We start from the raw sequence: 16,429 nt of genomic DNA, 5'->3' as shown, positions 1-16,429 counted from the left end.
GGTGCCAGTGATTCAGGCATTCATTCAGGTCAGACTTGCCAGGAGATCCATTTCCCCCACCGGCAAACTTGAAGTGTGCTTGTCTGGAAAATATGCTGTAGTCGGAATTACTGCCATTTTTTTCTGGCATTTCTTCTGGACCGGCACATTTATAATGAGGCCCATAATAGGCTCATATAATTCCTGTGGGATGTGTTTTGGAAGAGAAGGGTTAGGTAGTGAGTAGGAGTGGTCATAGGGACTAGCATGACAAAGGCAGTAAACTACCATGCAGCACCCACAGGACAGGTGTCCCTGTTATATTCCGTATCTTTACTTCCCATGACAATTGTTTTGGCTTTTTGGCAGCACTTTCAGTGCCCCATAAAAGCCAAAAGTAAAAATGAAATTATAGCCCATATAACCATGTGCCATGATGAAAGGAAATATTATATAAACAATAATGATCAAAGGAGTTTCTTTGATCATTAACCATTATTCATGGAGTGACTGTCTATAAGACATTTGGCCTCATTACAAGTGTGGCGGTCCGGAAACAATGGTGTACTACGAGTCTGCCTGCCAGTGCTGCTGCACCCGCCAGGTCTGATCCTGCCGGGTGCAGCGGCCCTGGCAGGCAGAGTTGCCAAGGGAGCACCTGCACTGTCAGCGACAGTGCCTGTGCTTATGAGTCCCCATTTCCATGCAGTACCATGGGACTCCATGGGAATGGGACTTTCAAGATCTGCCGCATGACCTTGTTGTGGTGAGTCTGTGGTGAGAGTCTGTGGTGAGTCTGTTATGATAGAGAGATGTTGTGTGTGGTGAGCCTGGTATGAAAGGGAGATGTTGTAGTGTAGTCTTGTCTTGCCACTGGCCTGGGTGCTTGCTGTAGAATGTTGGTGCATGAATGCAACTCAGGAGAATGTTGGGTGGATCTGTGTGTGAATGTTCTGTGAGTGTCAGTTGGGGGCCTGAGCTGGGTTGAATGGATGGCCGGTGGGTCAGCTCCTTTTAAAGTAATGTTATACCTTCCCATGTTCCTGTCTATGTCTTTGCGTGCTTTAAATACAAGAAGAGTAATGTGCAGATTGTACATATGTGAAATAAAGCCTACCTGGAACCAATCTAGACTACAGCTGGTCTGTGATTCAGAAGTGCACTCTGGATGTCTAGCATTAAGGCTTTACAACAGACCTCCTACTCTGCCGGGACTTGTAATGTCCCGGTGGCACTGGGAAGCCAGACGTAGATCCGGTGTTACGGGGTTACCAGCGACCTTGTAGTGAGGCCCATTTTGTAGATTAGTGACACAGGAAAGGAGACATGAGAAGCGCAATGCAGAGATATCACAGAATGAGGGGAATAGGTCAGATAATATAAGAAAACACATTAAAAGATGAAGAGAAGACCTACCACTGTGAGTGCTCTGGGCTGCAACATCACCAGTCCTAGGATTTCCCTCTCTCCTATGCCTGATCCTGATCACCACAGAGAGAGCCATTCCAGAATATATAATCATTCTGTTCAGTGTAGGGTGGGTGACATTGATGACTTAAACATAGTTCTCATGAACTAAGGGGACACAGATTCATCTTCCACTGTGGGCCATCCCTGGAAAGCTTCAACCTCACCATTATACAGACACTCCCAATAACCCTGTTTCTTGTATATTGTTTGGGTTGGTGTGCGCCTGGATGCCTGCAGACTTCGGCGGGAGATAGATGGATAAATAAATAAATAAAGGCAGCCCCCGCAAAATGTACTTTTAATATAGGTTTTCATTTAATCACTAATAACTGTTCTTCCTAAGCATGGTTTTGGGACAAGTCGACAGCTGGATTGATATACTTTCTCCAATAGCTTTTGTGCTCATAAGGTCATGGATGGCAAACGTGATTGGGAACTGGGAACAAGTAGAGGTAGTCTTCCTCCAGGCAGTGAAGATCATGTATGCATGAGTTCATGGGATAGGTGGGAAGTGCACAGAAGCAGGGAAGGCCAGATCCAGGATGAAGACCTCTACTGTGTGTGAGTAGGCACGTGGAGATGCGAGGCACCTCAGCTTCTGTGAGCCACGCAATCTATGGCACAGACCCTCACATGTGTGTCTGCCTCCAGCCTTTCCCTCATGCCAACATTCCAACATGAACCAAGGACTATTGATGTACATTTAGGACAGCTGCTCTCTGGGATGTTTTAACAAACTTCTGCTCTGCTATGCTGCAGCACTGTGTTATGATGGTGCCAGAAATATCAAAGTGGCCGCAAAACCCTTGTGCGCACCAAAACCTCGGAAAATCAAGCTTTGCAATGCACAAAAAGATGGCTGCCCAATCTGCCATGCATGTTGTCAGTGGTGGAACAGAGATCTCACTCCTGGAATATGTCACTGGGCTCCACAACAAGTGAAAATGGAGTACAGAAAGAAAAAGCAGTGTTTTGCTAAATGAAACCCCAAAATCTTGCTTTAAATCCCTTTGTCTTTGTTGCTGAACCTGCAGAATGCCAGTACAAAACACCCTCAAACATCCAAAATTCTTGCTGGTTCTACAATTCACTTAGTCTAAGAAATGATTGTGAACTTGCAAGGTCCTGAAAAGCTGAGAGCATAAAGAAAATTCCAAAGCAAAAGTGGCCTGTCTGTGGATCTGTCAAATGTCTGGGTGCAGTGCCCTGGGCCGCCTGAATGACAGCTGTCAAGAGCCTGCCTGATTAAACTTTAAACATGAATAAACTGAAATCAAATCTTTGCAATCTAAGAGGCCTGTTAATGAGAGTAACCTATGTAATTGTTTTGATCCCATGGTTTAAAATCTTGAATAGGTATTCTAGCTGCTATTTTGAAATCGCAAGTTTGTTTTAAGCTAAGGAAAAATGCAACAGAATTAACAATTAAATCAAGCCTGGCTAAAAGCTACCAAACTGGAATATCAGGTTTCTCCACAGAAGGATGGCCTTTCCCCCCACCAGGAAAACACACCAAAGCGATAATTATAGGGTTTGGAAAGAAGGTGGTCTGCAGAGGCAAAAGGGAACAATGAACAGCTGCTACTAAGGAAATGTGGGGTGTGCGGACAGTCATAAATGGCCTCTGCAAGGAGCAAACAGGGGCGATGCTCCTGGGCTTCCAGGGAGAGACCAAGGGGTTGAGCTAAAACAACCATGTGTTGCTTAACAAGGATAACGAACACGTTTTAAAAAGACCGATAACTTACTGTTTAAAATTGTGAAAAATATGAAAATAACAGATTTGTGAATCTAAGGGTCTCATTACACGGATGGCGGTAAGGATTTACCGGTACCCGTAAAATACCGGTACCGGTAAATCCTTACCGCCTTACTACGAGGTCCCTTTGCGGGTTGGGGGATTTAACGCCTGCTTTTTGCAGGCGTTAAAAACCAACCCACAAAGGGACCCAGGTAGCTAATTACGGTACCGCAATTTGCGGTACCGTAATTAGCGCCTTCACCATTCCCATTGAGCCCTATGGGGCAAAAATGGGGAAGGGCAATGGTGGAAGGGGGAATTACCGCCCCGCCAACCTTGGATTGGGGCGGTAATTCCCCTTTCCGCCAAGGCGGTGCCGGTATTTTACTGGCATGAACCATGGCGCTAATAGAGCCATGGTTCTCTGCCATCCGTGTAATGAGGCTCTAAATTTTGGCTGCACGTTTCAAGAGGCGGCAAAATCATGTGATATATTCTTGAAAGAAACAGCAGAAAATGTGATTGTACACAAAATGTATTGCTGCTAGAAGTATGAAACTTTATACACTTATGCCCATGTTAAACGCGCACACTTGTAGAAATTTGCTTAAAAATTGGACATTGTGTTCCTGATGAAAAGGGCAAAATTCTGTCAAAAGCCAAGACAAGATCCCACAGCTACGGGGTTTTGAGGGATAGCTGCTATATAAAATATGTGATCTGTATATGTGATTATTATAGAGGTTGCACATGCGTAAATATGTATTGTGCCAAAAGTAGATTTTGTGTTCAAGGGGCGAGGGGTGGATTCTCAGCCTCATAAAATCACACCATAAAGGTGACACACTGTTTTTCTCTTCCTATGAAGGCAGAGCGGAGACTCTGACTCAATCGCCTGTCAAAGGGGCGAGCTTAGGATAAACCAGCCCACACACCCCTTTATCATAGCATAAATAAAGACAGCTCACCGCTCAAAAGGACAGACAGATTCACCCACTATACTGATACTGGCGGAGCACCCTGCTTCTGAACTCAACATCTTCCTGGCTCCAGACTCCAGAAACTTGGCAAAGCAGAAACCCATTGCATAGCTGAACCATTTTCAGCTAGGCCTCAAACTCCAGAACCAGAACCCCCACAAACCTAAGGGGAAGCATCAAAATACAGCTAGGCTGCGCTGTACTGCTTGCCTGCTGAAATATTTATCATCAGAACCAAGAAGGGTAGATCCAATCCTGTCCTGTGCCGTGCTGTGACCAGAGTGCTTTGCAGATCCAGTCCAGTCCTGTGCCGTGACCAGAGTGCCTTGCTGATTGCAAATCCAATTCCTAGAACCAGATCCAATTCACTGACCAGAATCTTAATGGACCAGAATCCTGACGGTTCAGTTTAAAAACATATCTAGTGATTATCTATAGAAAGAACAGTGTCACTAGCATATGGACCTTGCTTAGTTAATCCCTATCTTAAACCCATCCTATCTTGTATTCAGAACCGATATTGTTAGGAGTATGTTTTTATTGTCTGAGCTCTCTGTCCAATCCGTCCTATTTTCCTCCTGTGCTAGTATTGCTAAAACCATCTCTGCACTGACCTTTTCTCATCTGAAAAAGGTGAGTTTCCTCTGCAGGCAGTCATTCTGATCAAGTGGCTGTGTTCCTGTGGGGTATTTGTTTGTTCATAGTCATCCTCTAGTGTAAGAAATCCTTTTTGTCATTTTCAAAGTGCATTTCTGTTTTCCCTTCTTGCGCCTAGCTCAAAAAAACAACCTCCACTAAAGTGTCTATAACTTCCTCAGTATTTGTGCTAGAAACAGACTTTTAACTTCTACTCGTAGCTAACCTCCCCAACTTTGAATCGCATCTAAAGCCGCATCCCAAATCCATACGGTTCTTCCATTATCGCAATTATTGCGCAGTGAAAAGTTTGCAGCGAATTTCGTTTTTGGGAAATTCTGACACGTGTAAAACAGATTTTGATTGCTTCCAACTTGAATTTTAAGATTTCAAATTTTTTGTGGGTATTAAATCATTGCTTGTGTTTGTGTGCAACTACCCAAATCGGCTCCCATAAGAACGTATAGTAATTTCAGCATTTTTGACCATATTTAGTATTTTACCTAGTTCATTCTAAGCTAACTCTAAAAGCCATTCTGACAGCTTGACAGTCAATTCCATTTTTCTCTTGTGTTTGCTGGGGGAAAGTGGGATTGATATTTTGTTTGAATTCTGCCATTCCTGAATACCTGCTCTCTCCTCCTATCTCTTTACATTGCCTTTTGGGGGCTTGAGGGGTGTGCAGGGAGAACCTTTAACCACAGTGCTATCTGATCTGCACACACACACACAAAAGTATTCTTTCTGTCCTGAATTGTTTGCTCGCTATTACTCCTTGTATGAAGAGATTATTCAGTGTTACATCACCCCATTGGTGATTATTGCGTACCCATAGTGTGATTAAATTGCAAATGCATAAATAAATATTTTAACTTTGCAAACCAGCCTGATTCCTGGTTCATTGCGACTGGGGGGGGGAGGTTCCAGGAGAGGTGCGTGGTATATCGTTCAGAATAAAGAACTTTTAGACAAAAATAAATAAGGATTTCAGTTGTGCATTACACGCTAGGCATTGACTTGGGTGTGTGCCAGATTGAAATCTCTTACAGCTATATATGGTGGGGAACAATTGGACTGAATTTGGTTTACCCTGTACACAAGTATGAGCTAATACGACTAAAACCCCTGGAGAAATATGTTAATCTTAGTATAAAATCACACCCTTAAACTCGGATATATATGATATCCAATAATGAGCATATTGTATCAGTAAAAGACTGTTTCACATAATACGTCATTGTTCACAAAGAGTTGGCAGCAGCTTTGGCATCATCAGAACACATATTAAGGAGTAAAAGCAATGTGATTCTTAACAGAGCTAATAAAGTTGGGGAAAACTCCCTGAAGGTGCGGAAGAAGACTGGAAATACCCCAAAAGTAAAAACATGTTGGCCTGGTTGTTTTCAATGTGTTTGTGATCACTGTTTAATATGCAATATAAGTATAGAAACACTTGTTTACATGCAGCAAACGTTTGGTGGGTTTCTTGTCTGTATGCAAATGAAAGACTTGTATGTTTAGTTTTAGTGTGTCTGACAACTTTTAAATGGAAAACTCCCTTTGTCTTTTATTTTTTATTTTATTTTTTGAATATAAGAAACAGGTTTTATTTTAACCCCTTTAGTGCTAAGGACGAGTATGATCATCCCTTTTCCATAAACGTATTTAAAGATTGTCTCTATATGTTTCATTGGTTATTTTATGGACCTTTTTTATAGATATTGTCCATCCACCCCTCTGCAGGCAGCTGCCACCGGTGATATGGAGAATGCCTGGTCATATGCCACTATAACCATGCTTGCTGAGCGAGAGAACCAGGCATGTTCCTGGTCTGTGTAGAGCAGCATGGACAAACCTACTGCCTTTGTTAGCCACTCCACCCCCTCCCAATGCTCAACCACAGTCTCCAGACAGGCTGATGAGACAACCACCTAGAACACCAGAGGAGTTGCTAGGGTGGAGCTGAGGGGGCTATAGCCCCGGCTACTTTGGTTGTTGCCCCGGATAGCTGCTCGGGGGCTCCAACCAGAAGGCTAGCTAGCCCCGAGTCCTGGCAGTCCCGGCATTAGAGTAGCCCCAGATCTTTTCCAGACCTAGCAACACCCCTGTAGAACACACAAGGACACATCCTCAAAACTGTTTTTGGTGCAAATTAGGAGATTCAGTAGCATCTCATCACTTGTGCCAAAAAAAAAAGCAGCAGCCCAATTCATAAACAGCACCTAAATGAAAGCATCCTAGATGTGCTCATTCAGATGCTCTTTTTCCCCCTTTGCGCAAATAAAGGGGGCATTTCTGGGCATTTTAATGCAAATCCCGAATTCACAAACACTATACCAGAAACGAGGCGCATTTTGAAACAGGCGCAGGAGGAGGTGCAAATCTGACAGAGTGATTTCTGATCATGTCATGATTTTCTTTTGTAGTGTGACAGCACTGGGTTAAATTGCAGTTGCTCTTTCTTCTTCCCATCCCCACCCCATGATAAGAGAAATGGGTTTGTTGGGAGGATGGCAGGATTTCAACTGAAGATTAATGGGGTCAAGGAGCAGTGGTAGGAGATAATCAGATTATAGCAGACATAAGAATAGGGTGAGTTAAAGTGATATTATGAAGTCACTTCTGAGGATGTTAAACACTCTGGACCCCAGGGAAGCCAGCGGCTGCCCAATGGGACCCTGGGAGAAAGTATATGGGCATTTCTCAGAGCATAACCTGTCTGCCAACCTCTGCACCAAACCCCCAAAAGCATGACCGCTAGACATTACATCAGGAAAGGTTGGCTGTTATGACCCATGATATGTTATGTAGATGTAAGGAAAAATTCCTTGTATGGGCATACTAAGGGGAATTCATTCTAGGGGAAAAAAACACAGAGGCCCTCATTATGAGTCTGGTGGCAACTGTGCCAGAAAAACCGGCAGTTAGCAGCCGGAACCATAATGATTTACCGGCACCTGACTTGCCGGAATAAATGGGGCATTACAGCGTCGGCAGCCCGGTAAGCCAGGCACCGGTAAAAGGTTGATCCCCATTCCTATGGAGCCCCATAGGACTCCATGAGAATTGTGGCCACGAAAGCACCGGCACCGTGAGCAACGGTGCCGGTGCTTCTGTGAAAGTCTGCTGGTGGGTGCCGATCCGCCCGCCAGGGTCAGACCTGGCAGTCAGAACGGCACCCACCAGCAGACCCATAGTTTGCCGATCCGGAAACAACAGTGCCGGTAAGCTCCATTGTTACCAGACTGGCAAACTTGTAATGAGGGCCATAGTCTCTAAGCACAATCCAAATGTTATAAGAAATGTGACACATAAGACAGGCCTGCCACATCTTTGGCTCACTCCGTGAACCTAACTGCCAAGCAGGCGACTCATCCACCTGACAACCAGGAGATGGAAAGATCCTGAGGGAAGCATGTAGGGTAATTTAGATGAAGACACACACTTGCAAACATCGGGAGCTGAGCCAAGCAAATGCACACAGCGTGTTAAAGAGAGTAAAGGGATAGTCTAGTCACCAGCAGCATTGGAAACAGGAACAGAGGGCCACCTTCTGCCCTGTTTGGTATGCCTGACTTAAAGATGACCTGACTTATAGCTTCTGAATTCTTGTTCCATGAAGACATAATTAGCCAAAGTATTAGATAACACTGACTACCATAAAGAGAGGAAACACATAAGATGGAGTTGGGCCTATGGTCTGACAACCACAACTCAGAATTAAGGGTACCAGGCTTGACAGTATGGAGCTAATTAACTCCCATGCCAAGGTTTGAGAGAAGGTGCTGTTGCTTCTCAGTTAGGTTTGCACTTTAAAAATCCCATATATACATGAGAAAAGGATGCCAGAACTGTCGGATTTGGGATGACGCCCCCGAGATTTGGTGTGTTAGTGACAAGGGCATTAGGAAGAGAGATCAGCAGGAGGGCTAAACCAACAAGTGGAGCCAGTGGGAGAGGTTAGTGGGAGAGGTGAAAGGAGCCTACTGGCTGCTATAACCCAGAAGCAGGGATGAGCTAGAATGTACTAAGAGATAATAGAATGACTACTCTGCTGAGTATCTAGTCATATCCTGATTAGAGTCATGAGAATTGTAAAGCTGGAGAGAAGAAGAGAGAGTGAATCGTTGCCCCCTCCAGAGGATGGAGCATGGTGGGTACTGGACATCATGTGAAGCTGTAGGAGAACATGTGATGGACTTTAAGGACCCTTGTCTGATGGGCAAACAATAACCCTAGCTTGAAAATTACTCAGGCTGAGGAATATGGGGAAAACTGCCCATTCGGTTGAGAAGACCCCATGGAAAGGGGGTGACGCTTGAGGTCTTTCCCAGGTAACAAAAAGTTACTATTGTAACTACAAAGTCCAGGAGAGCCACACATCGACTGAATCAAACTGCTGCTGCCAATTATGAAAAACATCTGGATCATTTTAAACACCTGGAAGGTTGTTGGGATGACATTTCCCTGACCCAAGTGGTCCAGACACATACAAATGAGCTTTGCATCACCACCTGCTAATGTCTTTTAATCTTTTGGTGACATGTTTGTGCTTCTTTACTTTGCCCCACACTTTTCCTTCCCTTCTTAGGCTACCTCCCTGCCTTTTTTTCTTTTGCAGTTGGACAGCTTGTGCAAGTCAATCTAGGTCACGTGACCACTGCCCCACTCTTTACCCACTCTTTTCCTTCCTTTTGGAACTCTAATATCATGGGTTATCTTTTGCCCTAGCATCAAATCTAAGGGCAGACAAAGAAAAGACAATTCTTGATTGATCCTGTAAGGTCCTGAAAATGGCCTGCTGCCCTGCTCCACACTTCCCATGTATGCCACAGGAATGTGCCTCACACCACATTCACGACTTCTCATTACACCCTCACATTGTGGGGTGTAGATTCAGCCAGAGTGACAGAAACTGAGAGGCCATGCAAGGCCCTATTGTGAGAATGAAGCTGGCTAATACTGAAACCCATTGGAATATGCAGGCCAGTTCAAATATTGATTTCCAACATGAGGCATAGTTAATGAACAAAAATGGGCCCCTCTCAACTTCATCAAAATGGACAGGCGCTCAAGTGAAGGAAAAAAGTGCCTAATAACTAAAAACTGCGGGATGTACCAAATACATTTAAAAAAACTGTTGTGGATGAAAATGCTGTTTTCCTAAAATATGAAAAGCTACCATTTAATTTAAGTAAACAGATAAGCATGCCACATTGCCTTGAATGCAGCACAAGACTGTGATCCAGAAATCTAAAGTGAAGCCAAACACTTGCCATTTGTCACAAATAAAACACTCACTTTTCAACATTCAGAATTACATAATTTAAAAGGAGAGGCCTGCTTGTTGTAGAACTGAACACTAGTTTCCTATGTTAACTGTGAACTATGTCTGAATAATACTAAAAGTGAGACTCATATCTTTTTAATTATCGTATTAAATAAAGATTTAATTCCTGGACAACATGCCCATATGTGCTACAAAATGTCATGTGTAAAACACATTGTTTCAATTTAAAAGGCTATTCTGTTAGGATTGTATATGTAGCTTGTTTCCCCCCACTGAACTGAAAGGTATGTGCCTCTGAAACTTTGATCTCAAGACCTTTGGGCTGGCCCCACCAAGAAACTCTTGTTTCCAAGTTGAAATGCAAAAGAAATCCAAAGAGTTAGATCAGAATTGTGGAAGGGTCAGATAAGCTAGTCCACAGAACTGGCCTCTTACACTGTCATGGCCCAATAAAAATGTCTCTCGGAGAATGCTAATGGCTTTGTTCGAAACAGACACAACTGATAAGCAGATGTTCAGGTCACATGTTTCTGTGGAAAACGGAACTGGGTGGATTTATTTGCAATATTAAACTATGACTCTCCATATTATGCATTGCCATTTCATTAACATTGGACTCCTTTTCCTTAAAAAAAAAGAAAATTGTCCTGGTGAGCTCATCCAGGAGTCATATTAAAGATCACAAAAATCCTTTCAGTTCTATGTATCTCTTAATTTTATGTGATGCATAGAATTTGAGTAATGACAAAACCATGATCCTGGCCTTCTCATAATTCAGAGGAACTCAAATGTTGGTGAACTGATAGAATGCAAAATTAATGTTTAGATTGGGCAGTGTCATATTTGTAATTATTTCAGCTCAGAAACAAATCATGAAAAATAATAGCTTCTCCCAGGAAAGTCATGCCAAAACCAAACTAGTATTCCCTGATTCACCATAAAATGTAGAATTCAATATATATATATATATATATATATATATATATATATATATATATATATATATATATATATATATATATATATATATATATGTGTTTCTGCAGTTATCTGAAAGGAGAAGATAGTTGCCATGATGTGACATTTGGAGAAAATCAAACAATGATAAAAAAAAGTGTCATTTGAAATGATGCATTTCTCTTCTCCCTTCGTCATCCATAATCCAGACCTCAAAACTCCTTGCCCTATCAGCTCGCCGTGGGTGGATTAGTGCGAGGGAGAGAACGAGAGATGTCCAATCTGTATCATGGGAATATTCATAATATGTGAATGTCATCAGCACTATCAAATAGCAGTTTTCAATCCAAAGAGGGAACGAAGGGCAAAGAGAGGAAAGCAGACTGACAATACAAGAGATCTGACAAAAGAAAGGCTGAAACTCAGGGGAGCAGATAGACAGGAGACCCTGGAACACTTCCCAGGGACATTTCACCTCGAAACTGGGAGCCATATCTGAGAGAGAGGCCTAAAATCTGGCTGGAGGGACCTTGCTGTGAATATAGGCCTGGGGTCTGAGCTGCCTACCAAAAGAGGGTCCTAAAATCTGGCTGGCCTCCTGAGCTAAGAACAGAGATCTCTTGTGTAAGTAGATATCCCAAAGCAATCAATTTTGTGGAGAGCTACCTGCTTTAATCCCTTTCCATTAGTGGGTGGGGAGGCCAAACTGTGTAGACCCTGACCATATTTGACTAAAAATATCACTTAATTCCCCTTAGAGAAAAACACCACATCCATTTTAACTGGAAGTGTTAGGGGAAGATGTTTGCTGTAACCCATTCCTTTTCATTGTTGGGTGCTCTTCCATTAGTGGGAAGGGATACAAGTGTTATAGCCTTAGCATATGTAAGTAGAAATATAATGTCATTAATTCCCATACAGTCAGCTACCACGGGGTGATGTTTTTGTCAAAATTAGAAATTTACAAATATGATCCCAGTTCACAGTAAATGACTCTAGTCTTTAATGTAATTGGGTAACGCTGGTGTTCATTCGAATGTGCCAGTGTCCCCAAAATGAAAATGCCACACCTTGCATTCCCAGTGGAAACAAATTGTCCCAAACAAATTTTCCCATTCATTCCGAATTCCCCAAACCCTGCATTTCATTTGAATGTGTGTTCCCCAAATGATTTTCCCAGTAATTTCATTTGCCAAAACGTGCCGTTCAAATAAAAAGTCAAAACGAAATTCCCATTATATTCTCACCTCTGTACATACTAATGGGGTCATATATAACTGATGCCTGCGGATGGGGGGTTGCTGGGAGAGAAGAGCATTATGATAACCCAAGCAATCACTCTGTGGTTTTTAAAATGTCCTATCTGTTAATGTGCAAAGAAATCCTATGTGTGTTTTGACTTAAAATTCAGCGGGTGAGTTGTGGTAACTGACAGTCTATTAAGAAATACATGTCAGTCAATTGGTGCAAGTAATTTGCAAATGCGATCAATGTGTTGTGCCACAGAGTTGGTGGCTGGCATTATCATGAGTTAGTATTCATTGTGGAAATTTAAATAAATATGCAGTATTATGTATATACGCTGGCCTGGTTTCTAGCTTATTGCTGATGCATAGGGTATCTGCTGAATGGTGTTATACAGGGTGGAGGCCTAACCAAATATGAACCTGCTAAGCACTTTGTTGTGCAACACCTTCATTGGGGGGGGGCTCCCTGAGTTGATAATGACAGTCCAATAAACTGTGACAACAGACTAACCCCCGGTCCACAACATGCTTCAATGCACTTCCAACCCACAGAATCTCATCCACATCCCTCTCATGACCTTCTACACTCTACCTCCAAAACACAAATGCAACCTCATCTTCATCATTACTCACTCCATAGTGCTAAACGCAGCAGACATTGCTGACCTGCTCACCATTCACAACACAGAAGCACTCTTTATCACAGAGACGTGGTTCACCCCACCCACACACATTTTCTGATATGTTCTCATTGCCACAGACTAAAGCATCCAATACGATGACCACAGAGGGAAGACAGGCAAAAGGCTTGATATTTTTAACAAGACCTCATGAACATGCACACTCAAACAGCACACCACACATGCATACATGAAACTCCTTACTTGCCAATTTTGACTCAACACACTCTTGTAGCTACATTTCACCTGTTCTACCAACCACCCCAAACTAACCAGGTCTTTCTTGAAGAAATAACTGACTTCATCACAACAGCATACATCAACAAAACAACTAAGATCTTCCTCAGCGCCGTGAACCTATGTGGGACCCAAGCCAACAAGAAAACCAGAAAGACTAAACTCCAACTGCTCAGCAGCATGTGCATGAAGGAACTCCTCACAAGATTAACACACAACAAAGGCAACACACCTCCACCTGGCATTCGCCATAACTCCAGCCATCATATACCCCTCGACTTTTGTACTGAACATACCGCACAGCCAAACAAATCTTGCTCCATCGCACACCTCTACCCTATCTGGGCCAACTCAAATGAAAAAGACACCAAAACTCTTTCAATATTTTTTCCATGTATGCACTGAAAGGAAACCTCACCGCCTTGGCTTACACATCTGTCCCTTACAGAATGCAAATGTCCAGCTCAGCTCACTCATCCCGATTGTAACTGAGATGAACAATAACACATGCACCACTGAAACATTGACTCAAGAAACATAAGCCATCCAGACCTTGGTACCCACAGGAATTCATTGACAGTAGGTGCCTCAGCGGCATAAAAGAAAACATCTGGAGCAAATCCCACTAACTAGAAGACTACACCACCCTGGGAATCCAATGATCAGCACTTTGGACATTCACCACCACAGCCAATACAAACTATTACACAACAACCAGCATGAAAGCATCCAACAAGAATAGAGTGTTCTTCCAAGCAATGTAGCTCTGCATCAACCCACTACAAGACCCTGCAATGCCACAATCCACTAACAAATGCAATACTCTCAAAAGCTTGTTTACGGACAAGATAGACAAGATAAGGCAACCCAATGACAGTTACAACATACCACTTAGGTCCCACCCATACCAGCCTGCAATATATGAAGATGGATAAAATTAAGGACATTTAAGCCAGAAGAACTGACCAACACTTGTGCAGCCCTTAAACCCACAAACTGGAAATATTTAATTCTTCCCACATCCACTGGAAGGCCATCAGAGGTGAAGCACTGACATCACTCCTCACAGTCATTAATTCATCAATCACACAGGACTCCTCCACAGACGCATTGAAAATGGAACAGGTCCCCTTCCTGCTGATGAAACCCACAATTGGCCCAGATGAAATTGACATTGTTAGCCCTGACATGCATGTACCCTCCATCAGCAAAGTGAATGGACAGTTTATCTTATGTACTGCACTGTCCCCTCCTCCTCCACCTGACCCACACATTCTCCCTCCCCTACGCTGCACTTGCGCGATCTCAATGTCACCCGGCCTAGTAAGATCGTTGTCTCAGTCTTCTCTCTATGCCCCCTCCCTTGCCTCATCGCACCTTGAAACACTTATGCATAGGTGCATTATAAATGCCATATAATATCATATCATGAAAAGATAGTCTCCATCATATTACAAGAAATTATCACTCAGGCACGATCACTCAATGGAGTGCCAATCAGGTTTCTGACAATGTTGCAGCACAAAGATTGTCACCATCTAAGTTTTCGATTATGCTGTACACATCCTGAACAAAGTTGATGCCACTTTCTCTTTAGCCTCTCCACTGCATGTTTCTGTTCTAGATTGCCTGCAACACCTACAAAGTCATCACAACCAAAACACAACTTATTTGGCCGCGAAACCCTCCATCTCTAGCCTCCAGCACACTGACAGAAGCCACTACATCGCCTGGATGTAAACAAGTTAAAGTGTGAGGGCAAAAAACAGGAAACAGGCCTTTTCCTATGCACCCTTTTATTGAACAAATTACCAATGCAGAGAAGACTGTCCCCTTCCATCCTACACTTCAGGAAGGCTCTACAGACTCTACTTCTCGGTGAACATCTCGCTAATTGCTGATCTCTCCACTCAATCCTATTCTCCACCTCTGGAGCTCCCCCCTTCCTTTCCTCACCTATGGCTCCCAGCCAGTGGTCGAAGTGTACGAAAAGAAGTAGTAGAACTATGTTCCCTGCTGGCCTGCACCCACTCCCCACAAACCCCATCACCACCTCATATCCCATGCGTAATCCAAGCCACTAAAAAAAAAACACACCTGCTCTTTAAGGGAATAGTGCAGTGCACTGAATTGCAAGTTTCAACTTCTTCCTTCACTTTTATTTTAAAACGAAATCATTCTGGAATGCTTTCTTTTTCAAACAAAAATATATAAAAACAGTTTAAAAAGTAGAGGAGGACCACTCCTAACCTCTCCCATCCAGTTCGACCACTGATCCCACCTTCTCTACTACCCCTGCACACTACTTGTAACTCCTGGGTAAATTCCCTTTGCATATGTGATATACAGTAACTGCTCCTACCATAATGCTGAACTTTTAAAAATTATTTTTATTAGGCTTTTTTCAATCGGGCTTAGGCACCATACAAACACACGATCAAAAAGCTTTATCCTTGAATGAACATCCAAAACCCAACCCCCCTCCTCTCGCCCTCCCCAGTGTTCAAACGGGAAGCAAAAGGCAGTCCTATGAACCGACCAACATCTTTCATTTGGGAATGGTACCAAAGAGGCTTTGACCCTATCATTTATAGGCCTGAAGGAAAGGAGCCCCCTCCATTTACCTGCTAGGTGAGATGTAATGCTGAAGACCGGTTATGTTTTCCATATCATAAAGGTCTTTGGCTTTTTGGGCCCAGGTTGCCTCGGTCGGGAGAGCGGCTGATTTCCAGGGTATTGTGACGCACGCCCTGGCCGCTAAAAGCAAGAAGTAAGTCATGTGCGGCACCCTCTTCCACTGATCGTCTTGTTTCTCTAGGCCAAATAGGACCAGCATGGGGCCCAGGTCTCGAGGGATACCTTCAATCTTTCTGATCCAAGCCAGGACCTCTTTCCAATATGCTTGCGACTTTGAGGAGGCCCACCACGTGTGCCATTAGTCTGCTTTGGCACCATAACCTCTCCAGCACATGGGGCGCGTCTGATCAAACATTTCTTCTTATGGGGTCGAATTGCCACCTATGCAACAGTTTTATTCCTTGGAGTTTGTACTGGGCGGAGATCGATGTTTTGTGCGCTGATCTGCACATTATGGACAATAGAGCATCCGTTAGCATAGGCCCATGTCTTTCTCCCACCTTTTTCGGAGACCCTCTGTTTTGATCCCTCTTGCGTCGATGAGTGTCAAGTATAGTCTTGAGATGAGACCTTTA

Source organism: Ambystoma mexicanum, chromosome 7q, assembly GCF_040938575.1.
Source record: "Ambystoma mexicanum isolate Mex_15411 chromosome 7q, UKY_AmexF1_1, whole genome shotgun sequence".
NCBI lineage: Eukaryota > Metazoa > Chordata > Amphibia > Caudata > Ambystomatidae > Ambystoma > Ambystoma mexicanum.
The sequence above is the reverse complement of the archived record's forward strand: the minus strand, read 5'-3'. Positions refer to the sequence as shown.